The 18,082-nt window shown below is 44.2% G+C and overlaps 1 protein-coding gene across 1 annotated transcript in view; it reads left to right on the top strand.

Moving 5' to 3' along the window:
• The first annotated feature begins 779 nt into the window (after positions 1–779).
• LOC126100699 (UDP-glycosyltransferase UGT5-like) overlaps positions 780–18,082 on the top strand; it is a 47,432-nt gene continuing 30,129 nt past the window's right edge. The window contains exon 1 of the mRNA XM_049911316.1: positions 780–831. The gene's annotated coding sequence lies outside the window, so the exon portion shown is untranslated. The remainder of the gene's footprint in view (positions 832–18,082) is intronic.

Below are 18,082 nucleotides of genomic sequence, written 5' to 3'. Positions count from 1 at the left end.
GAACACTGACCTGCTGCAAAATTACCTTTACGTGTCCATCGCTGTATTGTGGTCGTTTGTGTTTCAGTGCTGGACTCGAACGCATCTGTTGCTTTCGTTAATGATGTCCTGTGACTGTCTTCGTCTGCTTCAGTAGCTACGAAAACGTTCTGTCTTCCACTGCCATGCCGGTCTTCAACATCAAAATCACCGTTGTTAAGGCGTTGAAAACATTCTCTGCACGTTTAAGAACCACAGCCGAAGATTCCTTCATGTTAAAGCAGAAAATTAAAACCTCCCGCAAATGGCGAGAAATGGGTACGTAAGTTGACGTACTAAATCGAGAATAACCTTATTATGCAATCACAAATCGACTAATATTTTTATGGCATCATGTTTACAGATGGCTAAGCTTATTCTATTACACCTGTGACTAATCACCTGAGCCCCTTTGCCGCTACTGCCGTCTATTGCAAAACTGCGGAAGCGAAGTTGTTGACCTAATATGTGTACAAAAATTGGATTGTCATGCGGTTCCCGTATTAGCCTACTGCATGAACTTGTTTTCTGTTATACGGAAAATATTTCCCGAAAAAAAAGGTTGCAGTATTACTTCAAAAGGCATAAATCAATCTTGCATGGTTATCGTCCTCGGCACGAGGATTTTCTTGACGGGCGACAAGCAGCAGAGATCACTCGATGCCATTCCAGCCTCACAGTGGCCGTGATCCAGTTATCAGGCGCGATAAACGCGAGACAAGGACGCTCTTGTGGACCTATCTGTGGCCGTCGTGGCGCAGTCGCCGATCACCAGTCTGTGCAAGAGCAACCACACGAGCCATTTGGGACCAGGTGAGGTCATGTTATAAGTAACAGTTGCCCTAGTTTTTTCATATGACCGTAAACACATCGTAGTCGCTTCCCCGATATCTGCCAACCACGTCATCAACTTCTGACCGTTTATCCACACAGTGGGCTTCAGGGGAAATAGTAAATACGAGGCGCATTTTTAAAATAAGTACCGTTCTGAAATATTGCCACTGGAGCTCTGCAGCTGTCGTACTGCGCATGCTCGTAAAGTATCTCCAATTGTTACTTATCCACAAACACATAAGCGATAGCTTTCGATTTAATTAACGTTCATTCACACTTTTTTAATATGACTCAGCCGATTTATAATTCCACCGATTGTGAAATACGCGCTCTTCTTTGTTTTTTAAATGGAAGAGACATGAAAGCTAGAAATTAATCAGCAGATTAGTGAAATGTGTGGTGAACACGCTATGAGCGCTTGAAGAGTTAGAATATGGCGAAGAGCATTTTAAGATGGTTGCAGAAATGTACACGATATGAAACCAAGTACGAGGCTGGTTTGAAAAGTTCTCGAAACGGAATAGAAAAAAAGTACTTACACCACTTAAACTTTTTTATTTTTCAATGCAGTCTCCTTGTAGATTAACGCACTTGGTCCAACGATGTTCCAGTGCCCTGATCCCATCTCTAAAATGAGTTTCCTCCATGTCTGAAAAATAGTTGTCAACTCCGGCTATCAATTCTTCGTCTGAAGTGACTCTTCGTCCACCAAGAAAAATTTTCAGTTTTGGGAAGATACGTCAGTCTGACGGAGCCATATCAGGTGAATAAGGCGGATGTGGCAACAATTCATTCCTTATTTCGTGTAATTTTGCCATGGCGACGGCACATGTGTGCAGGCGCGATTTTGATCCAGCGTCAAGATTCACGGCACCCATCTTGCAGATTCTTCAGTTAAAATGTGATGTACCCTTTCAGATGACATCTGCCAAGCGTGAACAATTTCATGCACTTTCAATCGGCGATCCTACTTGACAATTTTGTGCAATGATTTCTGGAGTAGTGGCACATCTTGGCCGACCACTGAGGGGATCATCATCTAAGCTCTGCCGACCAAATTTAAATTCATTTGTCCACTTGGCAAAAGTTGAATATGAAGGAGCAGAGTCCCCCAGTGTAGTCTGGAAATCGCCATGAATGCCCTTTGCTTTCATACATTTCTTTACGAAGTACTTAATCACTGCTCGAATCTCTTTTTTTTCCATCTTGGCAAATCACTATGCGGGAACAACAACAGAATCACGTCACCGCCACAGCTCTCTTCCAAGAGCACTGGCGTGACACGTGTTTACGGGCAAAAGTCCAATGAATATCACGTGAACAACTCGTTGCGCTAACGCTGACCTCTCGTGGTGATTCCGAGAACTTTTCAAACCTTACTCATGACCTGGTGCGGAAAGTCAATAAAAAATGGATATCATGATGTCGTCATTATTTCATGCTTTTCTTCACGTTCGGGAAGTGTTCTCTACGAAGCTGTAACAAGACGCTTACAATATCGGAAGTTGTGTGCACTCTCGCTTAGGAAAGTCCTACTGAGTTGTACAAAACAAACGCATTGAATGTAGCCGTATCCTCCACCCCCACCCATTGCCGCACCTCTATTGCTGTATCCCTCCCTCTCTCCACCTCCACACCTTCCATCTCCTCCATCAGGGCTATTTCCAGCGCCTCTCCCTCCCGGATGTTGAACTTCGCTGTGACGTATACCCTTCCTTCCAACTGTAACCTTGCCTTGCTCCCCCCCCCCCCCCACCCAGAGCCCCACTCTTCCCGTCCCCTCCATCACCCAGAGCGGATTTTTCTCCTTCACTCCCTGATTCTCTGCACTCCCTCCTCAGCTGTCTTTTTCCCCTGTCCCTTCCCTCCTCAGCCCTCATTCGGCGCCCGCCCCCCCCTCCACCTCATCACCCTTTCTCGCCCCTCCTCCTCGCTTCCTTTCCCCTTCCTCCCATTTCCCTTGTCTCCCCCCTTGCAGATCCTACCAGTTTTTAATCGTTATCAGTTTGCTGTGTTAGTGCTGTGTTTTGGTGTCATTATACAGTGTCATCTAGTGATGTGGTTTCAATTGTGTGCTCGATCTGTCTTTCGTCCATGACTTATCCTTGCTACGCTGTCCCTCACGTGGCAGTTTTACTCGTTCTACAAATTGTTATGCTCCAGCCATACTTTGCCTGGCGCCTTTTAATGTAGTGTGTGGTTTTCTGTGTACCGTACTCTTTTAGATTTTTATCTCCGATCTAGAGCCACTGCTTTGTATGCCTTCTATTCCTCTGTTCTGCCTTTTTTTGTTTTTAAATTCCGCCATGTTATGTTCTTTATATTGTTTTTAAATGTCTTCCTATCTATTTCTGTCGCTCGACTGAAGAGCAGCGCTTGTGCTGCTGCCAGCCCGCCCCTGACGGAGAATGGAAATGACAAAAAAGCGAAAAAAAATTAGCTGTATCCAAGGGAGAAAATGTTGTAAGGTACATTGTCACTGGTATAAACGGCGTTCTGTACACTCCGCCCACTTGTGCGTAGAAAAGGTTGAGGAAAGCTCCACTAATCCTCCTGTCCAAACTCCGAAACTTTCCTGGCAGGTACGCTACCCCTCCACATTAATGTGACTATCGGTCAAAAGCCCGAATAATTACTTCTTGCAGTGCGGGCGGCTACGATACGTGCAGAAGAGAATCAATGAGGCCCTGGAAGGTACCGATAGGGATGTGTAGAAGAGCTGAGTACTCTGATGTGCTGTTTTCCTTTACAGCAACTACTAATGAAATTGAGTGGAGATGGTCGAACAAGAACTAATTGTATAATGCCAATTTTTTGCATTTGGAATTGATCATAGTTTACTTCATCTTCTGTCGAACTCAATCACAAAGTTTCTGATTATGACTAGACCTTCAGAAATTACAACAGAAACCATCAAAATCAAAATACGAACATGGAATTTAAAAATAGAATATCTTCTATTTGACAAAGCACCCTTTCAAATAAATATAAAAGAATGTATTGTCCGTACTCTTAGAGCAGCATATGGTATATATAATAAATTTGAAATTCGTTTCAAAAATACATAAAAGACCAGTAGTACGTACGTGTAGAGGTGAAATAAGCTGAACATAGTTTCATTTCTCACTCCTAACGCTAATTTGACTATCTCTACAAGTGACTTAAAAACATAAAAACAATTTTTTTGATAATTAATTAAAAACCCTCAGCTGCCGACAGGTGTTGTTGACATGCCTTGATGCGGACAGCTGAAAATGTGTGCCCCGACCGGGACTCGAATCTGTGATCTCCCACTTACATGACAGACACTCCATCCGTCTGAGCCACCGAGGACACACATGAATAGCGCGACTGCAGGGACTTAACCCTCGCACGCTTCCCGTGAGACCCACATTCCCAACTGTCCACAATCTACATACGTTATGTTCCTAATAGATACTTGCCCAACCACTCACTACTCACGCCAACTAAGGTGACGATTCCCGTAAGAGTTCGGGCAACCCGTACGCATTCTCACACACCAAGGTCAATGGCCGGGTAGCCTTTAACTATATATCTTTATATGAAGATAGTAACTGTTCTCTTACGGGAATCGTCACCTGCATGGTCATCAATGTTATCTGTTCTTTCGAGAATAGTTACTATCTTCATAATTTTTTTATAAATCGTCAGTATTGCCAAGTGGAAGATATATATGTACTATATCACTGAAATTAGCTAAGGTAACCTTTTAAAAAAACAGTGTGGATCATAAAATTACGTAATAACAAACATTTTCTATGATGACAATGCACAATGATTTTCTATATTAGGAAACAGTATGCACGTCGGCCATTGGGACTGCTTTTCTTTCATCAGAAGCTTGTTTACGTTCCTGGGCATTTGGATGACGGTGTCAACGGGGCTCGGACAGGGCGGCTGCTAAATTTCTACCTACCTTGACCGCATCTGAACAGACCACTACGAGAGCAGGGATCGTCTTCGTTGGACGAGGACTCGGGGTGTAAATAGTGTGAGCAACTAATTGCCAGGAATATTGGGCGCAAATTTCACAGATTATTGTTCAGGGGCGAATTTCAATGGGCGCAGCTTTTGTAGCCCCGCGGAGTAGCCGCGCCGTCTCAGGCGCCTTGCCACGGTTCGCACGGCTACCCCCATCGTAGGTTCGAGTCCTCCTTCGGGCACGGGTGTGTGTGTGTGTGTGTGTGTGTGTGTGTGTGTGTGTGTGTGTGTTTTGTCCATAGCCTAAATTACTTTAAGTTAGATTAAGTAGAGTGTAAACCTAGGGATCAATGACCTTAGCAGTTTGATCCCATAGGAACTTAACCACAAATTTGCAAAAAATGGTTCAAATGGCTCTGAGCACTATGTGACTTAACTTCTGAGGTCATCAGACACCTAGAACTTAGAAATAAGTAAATCTAACTCACCTAAGGACATCACACACATCCATGCCCGAGGCTGGATTCGAACCTGCGACCGTAGCGGTCACGCGGGTGCAGACTGTAGCGCCTAGAACCGCACGGCCACAACGGCCGGCCAAAATTTCCAGCGTTCATACACTCGTGACAAACAAAAATTGCTTCTGTTACACCGGAATCAAAACAACGGTCCTTGAAAGCGAATCGTTCAGTATCCCCTATAAACTGAAGTTCCAGTAAATGGTTTCAGCCCGTAAAATTATGTGCACTGTGTTTTGAGATATGCAAGGTATTTTGGTTGCCGATTTTTTTGCCGCAACGTGGCGCATGCAGTGGACACAGTTATTTTGAGATCTTAAAGAAATTGCGCCGTCGAATGCAAAACAAACAGCATGGCATCCTCCGTAGAGTGATAGTTTTCCTGTACTTGAGATAACATCGCCATGTGTGGGAACAATGTGAGCACCATCCGCATAGCCCTGACCTAGCGCTCAGTGGCTGTAACTTGGTCTAGCACTTAAAGAAGCGCCTTTGTGGATAGCGCTAGAAGAAAGATGTTGTTACAAGGTCAGTACAGGACCGGTTAAAACTGCAGGCGGCAGAGTTCTATGAGGATGGACTTCGGAAGCTGGTCATAGCATATGATAAGTACCTTAACAAGAGTAAAAATTATGTTGAAAAGAAGATTGAAGTCCAGCTTTCATCCAAAAATTAAGTTGTTGTAATAATGCTTTTATTTTATTTTAACATGGCACTTCAAAACATTTCCTCCTATTTGATGAAGCTCTTGCATGGACATTGCACAATTTTTTTTCCTTTATTGCATTTAAATTCCCCATCAGGGCGGGCTGGTAGCAGCATAGGCGCTGCTCTTCAGCCGAAATACATAGAACAAAACAATAGAAGACATTTAAAAACAGCAAAGGAGAGAATAAGGTGAACATAGATATAAAAAAGGGGGAACAGCATGGAAGGCAATAGACAAAAAACGGGGTGACTGTAAAATGGAGATAAAAAACTGTTTAAAAGTAGCACACACAAAAGCCACTCACTGCGACGGTTAAAAGAACACAAGGCACAGTATGACTGGAGCATAAAGGTAGTGACAGATGGCATAGCACATAACGTAACACTGACGGCGAACCTCAAGGCAGGACACAATTAAAATCACACCTCTTGACGCACACGAGAAACAGCACTAAACACAACACTGATGTGGCACACTGATGATGATCAACACAGAGGATCTGCCAGGCGCTAGGAGATGAGGGAGACCTGAAGAAGGGAGGGAGGGGAAGAGATGGAGGAGGTGAGCGGGGGGCGCGCGGAAGAGGGCCAGGTAGGGAGGGATGTGAAAAGGAGAGAGGCAAGTATGGGGTGCAGGGTCTCAGGGGAGGGGGGATGCACAACTTATAATTCAGAAGTTCATATAAAACAGCTTCCAGTTTTCATTGGTCGAAGAGATACAGCTGCGCCGCACGGGGTAGCCGCGCGGTCTCGGCCGCCTTGTCACGGTCCGGGAGGCTTCCCCCGTCGGAGGTTCGAGTCCTCCCTCGGGCATGGGTGTGTGTGTTGTCCTTAGCGTAAGTTAGATCAAATAGTGCGTCAGCTTAGGTACCGATGACCTCAGCATTTTGGTCCCACAATACCTTACCATAAATTTCCAAGATACAGCTGGCTGAAGTTGTGTACGCTTGACAGTACCGGCATAACTACTGACCGGCCCTTAGAATTCGAAGTCTGGCCATCTGGACGATCTGGCAACACTGTAGGATGTGGAAGTGTCTGCAGGCAGTGCTGTATTTCGCTCGAGGTGTTAAAATGCTCGTCTTCTAGTAGTATACATCACGCAGTGTAGATACAGAGCACCGAGTTCGAATCCACTCTTTCCGTGTGTTTTTTTTGTTTTTTTTTTTTTTACCCCTTCTCGGCTGTCTGCTAAGGGCGTCAGTCTGATGGAACCTCGATTTGGCGAGAGAGCTCGTGGTTGCGTCAACGTCAACACAGTTTATGCTCGAGAGTTTGCTGGTCCAGCAGTGGCCACCGACCACCAGCCACTTGACGACGACCGCCGCCTGACCAGGTGAGCGCGGCGCGTTTCTGTTCTCAAATTGGTAAGCCTGAAATTGTTTCTTGTTCGAGTTTGGCCTTTCGCGCAAAATAACTTCGATAAACCGAATGAACACCGTGCAGTTACACAAGACGCGTACGTCACAAAGTGTGATTAACAATTGTCATTTTCTTATTTGAAGTAGTAGTACTCGTCTTCCAGTTGCGAATATTTTGCTCATTTTAAATCTTACGAACATAGTTTGAACGTTGTACAGGGACACCCCAGAGTCCGTTAACATTCGAAAAGATCAAATCACGGAATAATGTACATAGAGAGGTAAAACTTGACTCACATGCCTGAAATGCCACGGAGTTTTATTGAAACCAAAAAAGAATGCAGAAACCGTTCAAAATATGGTGCTGGAAAGCAACACGTCAGTGACGCTGCATGAGAATTGTGTATGAGCTGTAGTGAGAGGAGTAAAATGCGCCAGCAGTGGCGGCATTTTGGCTCTAACAGAAAAAGCACTGTTAGTGAAGCTTTACTACCACAGTGGAGAATCCGCTTGATACGCCCGCTAAACCAGCTGGGCAGAACAGGTGATTAGGATTGTGGAAAGGGCCAAATAAGGTTGGGGTCAGTTTAACCTTAAATTTTAATTGAATAACACATTTACAACCAAAGCGGCACATAGCCGAACTTTTACAACTACGAGTTTCAAACTTCAAATCTTTCACGGCTGAAGGCCTCCAAACAAGAAATCTTAAAAATCAACAAGGTAAATTTCAAGTGAGTGAAAACACGCAGTTACAGTTACATACAAAAATAACTAAAAAATCTACACTCCTGGAAATTGAAATAAGAACACCGTGAATTCATTGTCCCAGGAAGGGGAAACTTTATTGACACATTCCTGGAGTCAGATACATCACATGATCACACTGACAGAACCACAGGCACATAGACACAGGCAACAGAGCATGCACAATGTCGGCACTAGTACAGTGTATATCCACCTTTCGCAGCAATGCAGGCTGCTATTCTCCCATGGAGACGATCGTAGAGATGCTGGATGTAGTCCTGTGGAACGGCTTGCCATGCCATTTCCACCTGGCGCCTCAGTTGGACCAGCGTTCGTGCTGGACGTGCAGACCGCGTGAGACGACGCTTCATCCAGTCCCAAACATGCTCAATGGGGGACAGATCCGGAGATCTTGCTGGCCAGGGTAGTTGACTTACACCTTCTAGAGCACGTTGGATGGCACGGGATACATGCGGACGTGCATTGTCCTGTTGGAACAGCAAGTTCCCTTGCCGGTCTAGGAGTGGTAGAACGATGGGTTCGATGACGGTTTGGATGTACCGTGCACTATTCAGTGTCCCCTCGACGATCACCAGTGGTGTACGGCCAGTGTAGGAGATCGCTCCCCACACCATGATGCCGGGTGTTGGCCCTGTGTGCCTCGGTCGTATGCAGTCCTGATTGTGGCGCTCACCTGCACGGCGCCAAACGCGCATACGACCATCATTGGCACCAAGGCAGAAGCGACTCTCATCGCTGAAGACGACACGTCTCCATTCGTCCCTCCATTCACGCCTGTCGCGACACCACTGGAGGCGGGCTGCACGATGTTGGGGCGTGAGCGGAAGACGGCCTAACGGTGTGCGGGACCGTAGCCCAGCTACATGGAGACGGTTGCGAATGGTCCTCGCCAATACCCCAGGAGCAACAGTGTCCTTAATTTGCTGGGAAGTGGCGGTGCGGTCCCCTATGGCACTGCGTAGGATCCTACGGTCTTGGCGTGCATCCGTGCGTCGCTGCGGTCCGGTCCCAGGTCGACGGGCACGTGCACCTTCCGCCGACCACTGGCGGAGACCTCACGCCCCACGTGTTGAGCAATTCGGCGGTACGTCCACCCGGCCTCCCGCATGCCCACTATACGCCCTCGCTCAAAGTCCGTCAACTGCACATACGGTTCACGTCCACGCTGTCGCGGCATGCTACCAGTGTTAAAGACTGCGATGGAGCTCCGTATGCCACGGCAAACTGGCTGACACTGACGGCGGCGGTGCACAAATGCTGCGCAGCTAGCGCCATTCGACGGCCAACACCGCGGATCCTGGTGTGTCCGCTGTGCCGTGCGTGTGATCATTGCTTGTACAGCCCTCTCGCAGTGTCCGGAGCAAGTATGATGGGTCTGACACACCGGTGTCAATGTGTTCTTTTTTCCATTTCCAGGAGTGTATATATCGCAGCTAGGCTGAAAGCCTCAAGGCAAGGGTGGATAGACAAACATAAACGAAGTGCAATACAAACAATTGAAGGCCCAGAATAAAATTTTCAAGATTTTAAAGGAAATTACGACAAACTTTCAAAGGTAGAAGGCCGCAATGTTTAAGATTGGAAGGTAATTTTAAGAATAAGGTTACAAAGCTGAAGGCCCAGAATTATCCAGAATTTTAAGAAAATATAGCTATAAGTCTTAAGTTTTAAGTAGCTGAAACTGGACTAAAAGAAAAGACAACACAACGGCAACAACCTTTCAATAAATATCCACTTGCCGGAATTCAAACTTACTTACATAAAACACAGTAAAACCAAGAATGTTGTTTTTAATCATTGGCTATCATAGATTATAACCAGACAGTTAAACACCGATGAGTAAGACGGTAAAGACAACAGCACTCAGAAGCCTCCAGGGGGTCGGTCTGTGCTCGTTCACTTTGGTGAGACAGGTAGTGAGCCCAACTACACTTGATCTGTCGGAACCCAACCAAGCGACAGCCATGGACCGACCGACAAACGACTTGCTTGCCACCAATCGGTACATAAGAATTCAAACACAAAATGTTACGGGCGTGATTATCCACAATGTAATATGTATATGAATTAAGCTGTCAAAACTACACAACGTGTTGGACAGAGACAACAGGTGAGGAAAGGACGCTGCCTGAAATTACGTTAGTGGCCAGGGCAGGGAATCGGAACACTAACGGCCACAAGGCAGAAAATTCCGCTGGTGCACTTAAATTGTAGTCAACCAGTATAGCTAATTCCACCGCATGGCGACTAAATTTCAGCAATACAAACACTCGATGTTGCGCCCAGGAAAACCTCCCCAACATCGAACCACCGAAACGAACCACGCAACATGAATGGACGTGGCTTGGGTACTTAAAAAACCACTCAAGTTTGACGTCCTGGGTCGGTGAACCACGAAGCTCGTAGCGATCGGACAGCTCCACACACGCTCCGACACTGCGCAGGGACCGCCAGCGGACCCAGCCGACTGCACCGCGCGGAGATAACTTCCCTGGTCCGCAGCAACCGACCGACTCCTCTCAGAGTGCCGACAACGTCTAAAATAGTCCTCAGTGGAAATCACACAAACGACACACACAACCAGACAAACACTTGCACGAAGACCTGAACGATACCCAACAGTAACTAAGCACGCACGAAGACAAATCGGGAGTCGATGCACACACACAACCGACTCATGAACGATCGGCGAGCCAAAACGCGTCGTCCGGTAGAAGTCGTCCGGTAGAACGAACGACCGACGATCCACCAAGATTGTGGCTCAGTGCAAGTGATGTGTGGCGGCAATGCGAGCCATGTCGACGCAGACCTCACTGCTGCTTCAATGCGACTCCACTTGTACCGCATTGCATCTCCCCGACTGGCAGGTCCTGACTGCGCTCCAGACACGTTCCAACTGACTGGCAGTCCGAGCTCGCGACCTGAACTGGCTTACGACAGACAACGCCCGGGAAGTAATAGCAGTCAAGGAAAGATACTACGAAAGAGGATGTATCGATACGCGCTGCTAGCGCCGGTCACAGTCAGGCAAAGCAGCAACTCAGTAACAGTAGTAATTTAAATTAACGTAGTCAAATGCATTGAGATTGACAGACATCATTTTGAGCATTTACTGCATTAATGTGGTATTTACAGGTAATCACGCCGTAACAGCATGCGTGCTCAGAAATGATAAGTTCACAAAGGTACATGTGTCACATAGGAACAACTGAAATAAAATATTCAAACGTATCTACGTTCTGTATTTTAATTTTAAAATCCTACCTGTCAGCAACTGTTCGTCTAAAATTGTGAGCCATATGTTTGTGACTATTGCAGCGCCATCTGTCACAAAGCGAAAAAAGTGGTCCAACTAAAACATTCATATTTCTTTACGTACTACATGAATATGTAATAAAAAAAGAGGTTCCCATTTAAAAAAAAACGCAGTTGATATCCGTTTGACCTATGGCAGCGCCATCTAGCGGGCCAACCATAGCGCCATCTGGTTTCCTCCTTCAAGCTAGACGAGTTTCGTTCTTTGTAGTTTTTTCGTTTTATGCTTATTTCGGGAGATATTTGGCCCGGTCACTATCAATGGACCACCCTGTACATCAGTTTTACAGTTTTACAATGAGTTTATAAACATTGTCACTATCTCTTCTTTCGTCTAAGTTTTCAATGAATTTGTTGAAAGTACTTCTTCTTCATTCACTTATGGTGTTTTTAAATTTGCTGTTATCTTTCGCCATTCTACCACATACCTTTGTTCTCTCATTGAATCCACTTTCTTCCTCGCATTCTCTCTGTCTGTTTTCATGAGAGAGCAAGATCTGGAGAAACCTCGTGGGTGTCCCGGCAGTACCCGATGGATTAAGGAGAACAGCAACAGTCACGTTCCGCTTGGATGCTGAACATGAATGTTCGGCCGCCCCGCCCGTCTGCATAAGATATCCATCCTGCCGTTTGCGGAAGGTGTTCTGTGTCACAGAAAAGGTTCGATCACGATCAAAGAACATTTAAAAGAGTGTAAAAAATTAAGTGATTGTAATGCAGACTGAATAACATTGTATTGGGAATCATGAAGGAGAACGACAATAAGTCAAGTGCCAGAACTTTAAAGTAATAGTTATAATTTATTGTGTTGAGTTCATAAAAATAGTTCCACACAGAAACTGCAGCTAATGTTGTCTTTTACTTTGTGGTTTATCTTTCCTAGCCATGATGATGGAAATAAGGCGAGAAATGAGTGCTGTAGCCCTCTGATAGCTCTGAGTAATGGAGTCACGCTATAATGTGAAGGCTGCATTGGCTCTTGCTTCAAATCTCGCTGGAAGCCAGCTTAACTATTCTGTGGCAGTGCTACAACCAACCAGATCGAAAATGAATAAGGAAATCTTAGAAAACTTCTGTATCAGTAACCTTCTCACTAGTTCCAGTACTGTATAGTGTAACAACGAAAAACTTACGATATTCCATACTTCATAAGGCCTTTTATTTCTTCTGCCGACATAATTTTAATTTTTGTCAATAGATCATTTTAGTTATGACATCGTGGCACTGAATAAGTTATTAACTGGGTTTTTTAATGCGTCCACTCTAATAATTTTGACTGTGTGCACAAATGTGATACATTTACCGTAATTTATCAGTCTGTGATTATAATTACAGCATACAATATGTACATTTTTGGACCTGTCATGACATTATGATTGGCTCAAATGGTTCAAATGGCTCTGAGCTCTATGGGACTTAACATCTTAGGTCATCAGTCCCCTAGAACTTAGAACTACTTAAACCTAACTAACCTAAGGACATCACACACATCCATGCCCGAGACAGGATTCGAACCTGCGACCGTAGCAGTCCCGCGGTTCCGGACTGCAGCGCCTAGAACCGCACGGCCACAACGGCCGGCCATTATGACATCTGCTAAACCAACGTTAAGCTTCTGAAACTGATAAAGCAAAATAAAAATAGCTCTGCAACTGAAATATGCACTATATTGCAGCTGCTGAGAACATAACAGCTATGAATAAAATAATGTTTGAATATGTCACAGGACAGCACGTAAATACACCTTTCAAGACACTGTCCATTCTGTTCAGCCGCTCTTCCAAGTCCTTTTGCTATCTCTGAAAGAATTACAATTTCATTGGCAGACGTCAAAGTTTTCATTTCTTCTCCGTGATCTATGCATGGTTCCCACTCGAAATTCTTCTTTTGTTTTCTTTAGTGCTTGCTGAATGTACAGATTGAATAACATTGGTGATAGGCTACAATGCTGCCTCACTCCCTTCTCAGCCTCTTTCATGCCCCTCGACTTTTGTAACGGCCTTCTGGTTACTGTGATAGTTGTAAATAGCCTTCTCTCCCTGCGTTTTAAAACCCCTAATACGTTCAGAATTTCAAAGACAGTGTTCCAGTTAACATTGTCAAAAGTTTTCTCAAAGTCTACACATGCTATAAAAGTAGGTTTGCCTTTCCTTAACCTATCTTCTAAGTAAAGTCGTAGGGTCAGTACTGCCATGCATGTTCCTACATGATCCGACTTCTAAATCTTTCCATTCTTCCATTAAGAATTCGTATCAGTATTTTGTAACCAAGGTTTATTAAACAGATAGTTGGATATTATTGACACCTACTTTCTTTGGAATTGGAAATACTACATTATTCTCGAAATATGAGAGTATGTCGGCTGTCTTATACACATTGCACATCAGATGGAAGGGTTTTGTCATGGCTGGCTCTGCCAAGGATCTCAGTAGATCTGACGCAATGCTGTCTACTCCCGGGGCCTTGTTTCGACTCAGATGTTTCAATGCTCTGTCATATTCTACTCGCAGTATCTCATCTACATCATACTTTTTAAGCCACCTAAGGCTTTGTGGCAGAGGATATTTTTTGTACCTCTAACTAAGCCCTCCAACCCTATTCTAATGGCGAATAGCGCGTGGGAAGAATGCATTAACTGTAATTTCTCGAATTTTCTCCTCATATTCATTACGTCAGACTTACGTGGGGGATGAGGGCAGTAATAAATTGTCCAACTCTCCCCAGAAAGTGTTCTCTAGAAATTTCGACAGAAATTCCCTCAGTTATGCACAACGCCTCTCTTGTAAGATCTGCCAAAGGAGTTTGTTGAGCATCTCCGTAACACTCTCGTGTCGACTAAGCAATCCTGAGACGAAATGTGACGCTCTTCATTGCATCTTCTCTCTCTCTCTCTCTCTCTCTCTCTCTCTCTCTCTCTCTCTCTCCTATCAGTCCTATCTGCTAGGGATCCCAGATAGATGAACAATACTCACGAATAGGTCGAACAAGTGCCTTATAGGCCACTCCCTTCGTGGATGAGTTATATTTCCTTGATATTCTTCCTATGAATCTGAGCCTGGCATCTGCTTTTCCCTTTATTTGTTATATGTGGTCATTCCATTTAAGGTCGCTCTGGATAGTTACTTCCTGTGTATACGCAATATGTTAATTTACGTTCAGGATCAACTGTCAGAGCCTGCACCATTCATCAATTCTCTCGAAGTCATTCTACAAATCGTTACTATTTCTGTCGTTACTACTTTGTTATAGATAACCGCATCATATGCGAACACCCTTAGACAGCATCCGACTCTTTCTACTAGATCATTTATATACATTGTAAACAGTAACGGTCCTATAACACTTCCTTGGAGTAGCCTGGAAATTACCTTTACATCTGTCGATGTTGTTCTATTAAGAGCGACGTGCTGGATTCTGTCTGCAAGCAAGTCTTGAATCCAGTCGCAAATCTGCTCCGATACTCGATAAGCTCATACTTTTTCAGTGCGGGACAGTGTCCGATGCCTTCCTGAAGTCAAGGAACACGACATCAACCTGAACGACATTTTTTACGGCGTTAGTGGATCTCATCTTCATCTACGTCCTCTTCCATTTCCATAACATTCCCTTCAAGTTCATCTCCCTTGCACAGACGATTTACGTTCTTCTTTCACCTTTCATCTTTCCATTCTTTGCATACGACTGGTTTTGCATTTGAGCTCTCTATATTCACACACTTGTTTCTCTTTTCTCCAAAGACGTCATTAATTTTCCTACCAGAAATACCTAGCTTTCTCCTACGGAACTATGCTTCTAAATCCTTACATTTGCCCTTTAGCCATTCCTGCTTAGACCGAGCGAGTTGGCGTACTGGTTAGCACATTGGACTCACTTTCCGGAGGAATACGATTCAAACCGGCGTCCGGCCATCCAGATTTGGGTTTTCTGTGATTTCTCTAAATCTTTCTGGTCAAATGACGGCGTGGTTGCTTCGAAGGGGCACGGCGGATTTTCTTCCCTATCCTTGACGCAACCAGAGCATGTGCTCCGTCTCTATTGACCTCGATGTCGACGGGATGTTAAAGCCAATCTTCCTTCCTTTCTTCATTCCTTCTTAGCCATTTTGCTCTTACTGTCAGTCTCACTATTTAGACATTCGTATTCCCTTTCACCTGCTCTATTGACTTCATTTATGTATTATTCCCTTTCATCAGTTAAATTCAACATCTTCAGTGTTATCCTAGGATTCCTACCAGGCCTTGGATTTTTACCCATTTGATCCCCTGCTACTTTAACTATTTCATCTCTCAAAGCTACCCATTCGTCTTCTACTGTTTTTATCCCCCTGTTCTAGTCAATCGTTGCCTAGTAGTCTCTCTGAAAGTCTCTCAACAACCTGAGGTTCTTTCAAGCTATCCAGGTTCCATCTTCCTAGTATACTACCTTTCGTAGTTTCTTTAGTTCTAATTTACAGTTCATAACCAATAAATTGTGGTCAGAATCCACATCTCCCCCTGGAAATGTATTACAATTCAAAATGTGGTTCCGAAATCACTATCTTACATTTATATAATCAATCTGAAATCTTCCGGTGTCTCCCGGTCTCTTCCACGTGTACAACCTTCTTTCATGATTCTTAAACCAAGTGTTAGTTATGATTACATTATGCTCTGTGCAAATCTCTGCCAGGTGACTTTCTCTCTCATTCCTTTCCCCAAGACAATATAAACATACAATTTTTCCTTCTGTTTTTTTTTTCCTAGTATCGAATACCAGGGCCCCATCACAGTCAAATTTTCGTCTGCTTTAACTAGCTGACAATTTTGTTTTACCTCACAATACATTTCTTCAATCTCTTCACCATCTGCAGAGTTAGTTGGCATATAAACTTGTACTATTGTGTTGCGTGTTGGCTTTGTATCTATCTTGGTTATGATAATCTGTTTACTATGCTGTTCAGTCCTTTACCCGCATCCTTACCTTCTTATTCACTACTAAATCTACACCTGCGGTTCCCCTGCTTTATTTTGTATTTATAACCATGTATTCAACTGACCAGAAGTTCTGTTCCTCCTGCCACCACACTGCACTAATTCCTACTGTATCTAACTTCATTCTATTCATTACCCTTTTTAAATTTTCTAACCTACCAACCCGATTAAGGGATCTATCATTCCACCCTCCTATCCTTAGAACACCAGTTGTAAGTAGGCTGTTTAGGTTTTCTTATTGGTAACGCCACAAAGCGCTCTGTATGAAAATCACTGGCTGTGCTGTGGCTAGTTTGCATTGTTGTCTGCCATTGTAGTGTTGGGCAGCTGGACGTGAACAGCGCGTAGCGTTGCGCAGTTGGAGGTGAGCCGCCAGCAGTGGTGGATGTGAGGAGAGAGATGGCGGAGTTTTGAAATTTGCAATACTGGATATCATTAACTGCTATATACATTATGACTTTTGAACACTATTGAGGTAAATACATTGTTTGTTCTCTATTAAAGTCTTTCATTTGCTAACTATGCCTATCAGTAGTTAGTGCCTTCAGTAGTTTGAATCTTTTATTTAGCTGGCAGTAGTGGCGCTCGCTGTATTGCAGTAGCTTGAGTAACGAAGATTTTTGTGAGGTAAGTGATTTGTGAAAGGTATAGTTTAATGTTAGTCAGGGCCATTCTTTTGTAGGGATTATTGAAAGTCAGATTGCGTTGCGCTAAAAGTATTGTGTGTCAGTTTAAGCTCAGTCATGTACAATTGTTCTAAGGGGACGTTTCACAGTTTGTTTCCCCTGATGATGACATCCTCCAGAGTAGTGCCCGGCAGGATATCCGAATGGGGGACTATTTTACCTCTGGAATAACTTACGTAAGAGGATGCCGTCATCATTTAATCATACAATAGAGCTGCATGCTCTCGGTAAAAATTACGGCTGTAGTTTCCCCCTACTCTCAGCAAGGCTTTCTTGGTTGATGTTACAAGGCCAGCCCAGTCAGTCACCCAGACTGTTGCCCCCGCAAATACTGACAAGAATGCTGCCACTGTGCAGGAATCACACGTTTGTCTGGCCTCTCAACAGATGCCCTTCCGCTGTGGTTGCACCTACGGCGTGGGCGTATGTACCGTAGAGGCCCGCAAGCCACTCCTCCGCCGAAAGGTCCGCGATTCATGGACGATGGACTCATTTGTAACCTTCAGGTGTTATTTCACTGCACTAGCAATGCAAATTCACCATACAGCTGCATCAACCAATTTATTTTGATATTCAGTTGACGTACAATCGATATCTATAGTATTTAGTCTCGACATCTTGTACCAAATAGGGTTGCGAAATCGACAACTTCAGCTGATTTCGTAATAACGTCCTCCCATTCTCGACGAATGTCCATGGTACTTGTCAGTGGTACTTTTGATACTCCAATTTCGATGAATGTTTGAACCTGGTCAGTCTAGAATTGAAGGAAACGGTGGAAGTAGCTGTTAAGTCCTTAAAATGTATTTTGAGTTATGCATATTATTTCTTTGGTGAAATTCAAAGACAAGAGTGTAAATAAAGTAAGACAAATCGAATTATATACTTTTCCTAGTGACTCATATGGAAAAATCGGTAGTGTAGTCAACCTAATGCTAACTACACTACTGGCCATGAAAATT

The sequence above is a fragment of the Schistocerca cancellata genome, chromosome 9, assembly GCF_023864275.1.
Source record: "Schistocerca cancellata isolate TAMUIC-IGC-003103 chromosome 9, iqSchCanc2.1, whole genome shotgun sequence".
Classification (NCBI taxonomy): Eukaryota; Metazoa; Arthropoda; class Insecta; order Orthoptera; family Acrididae; genus Schistocerca; species Schistocerca cancellata.
Note: the sequence above shows the minus strand (reverse complement) of the source record. Positions and strands in the feature narration are given on the sequence as shown.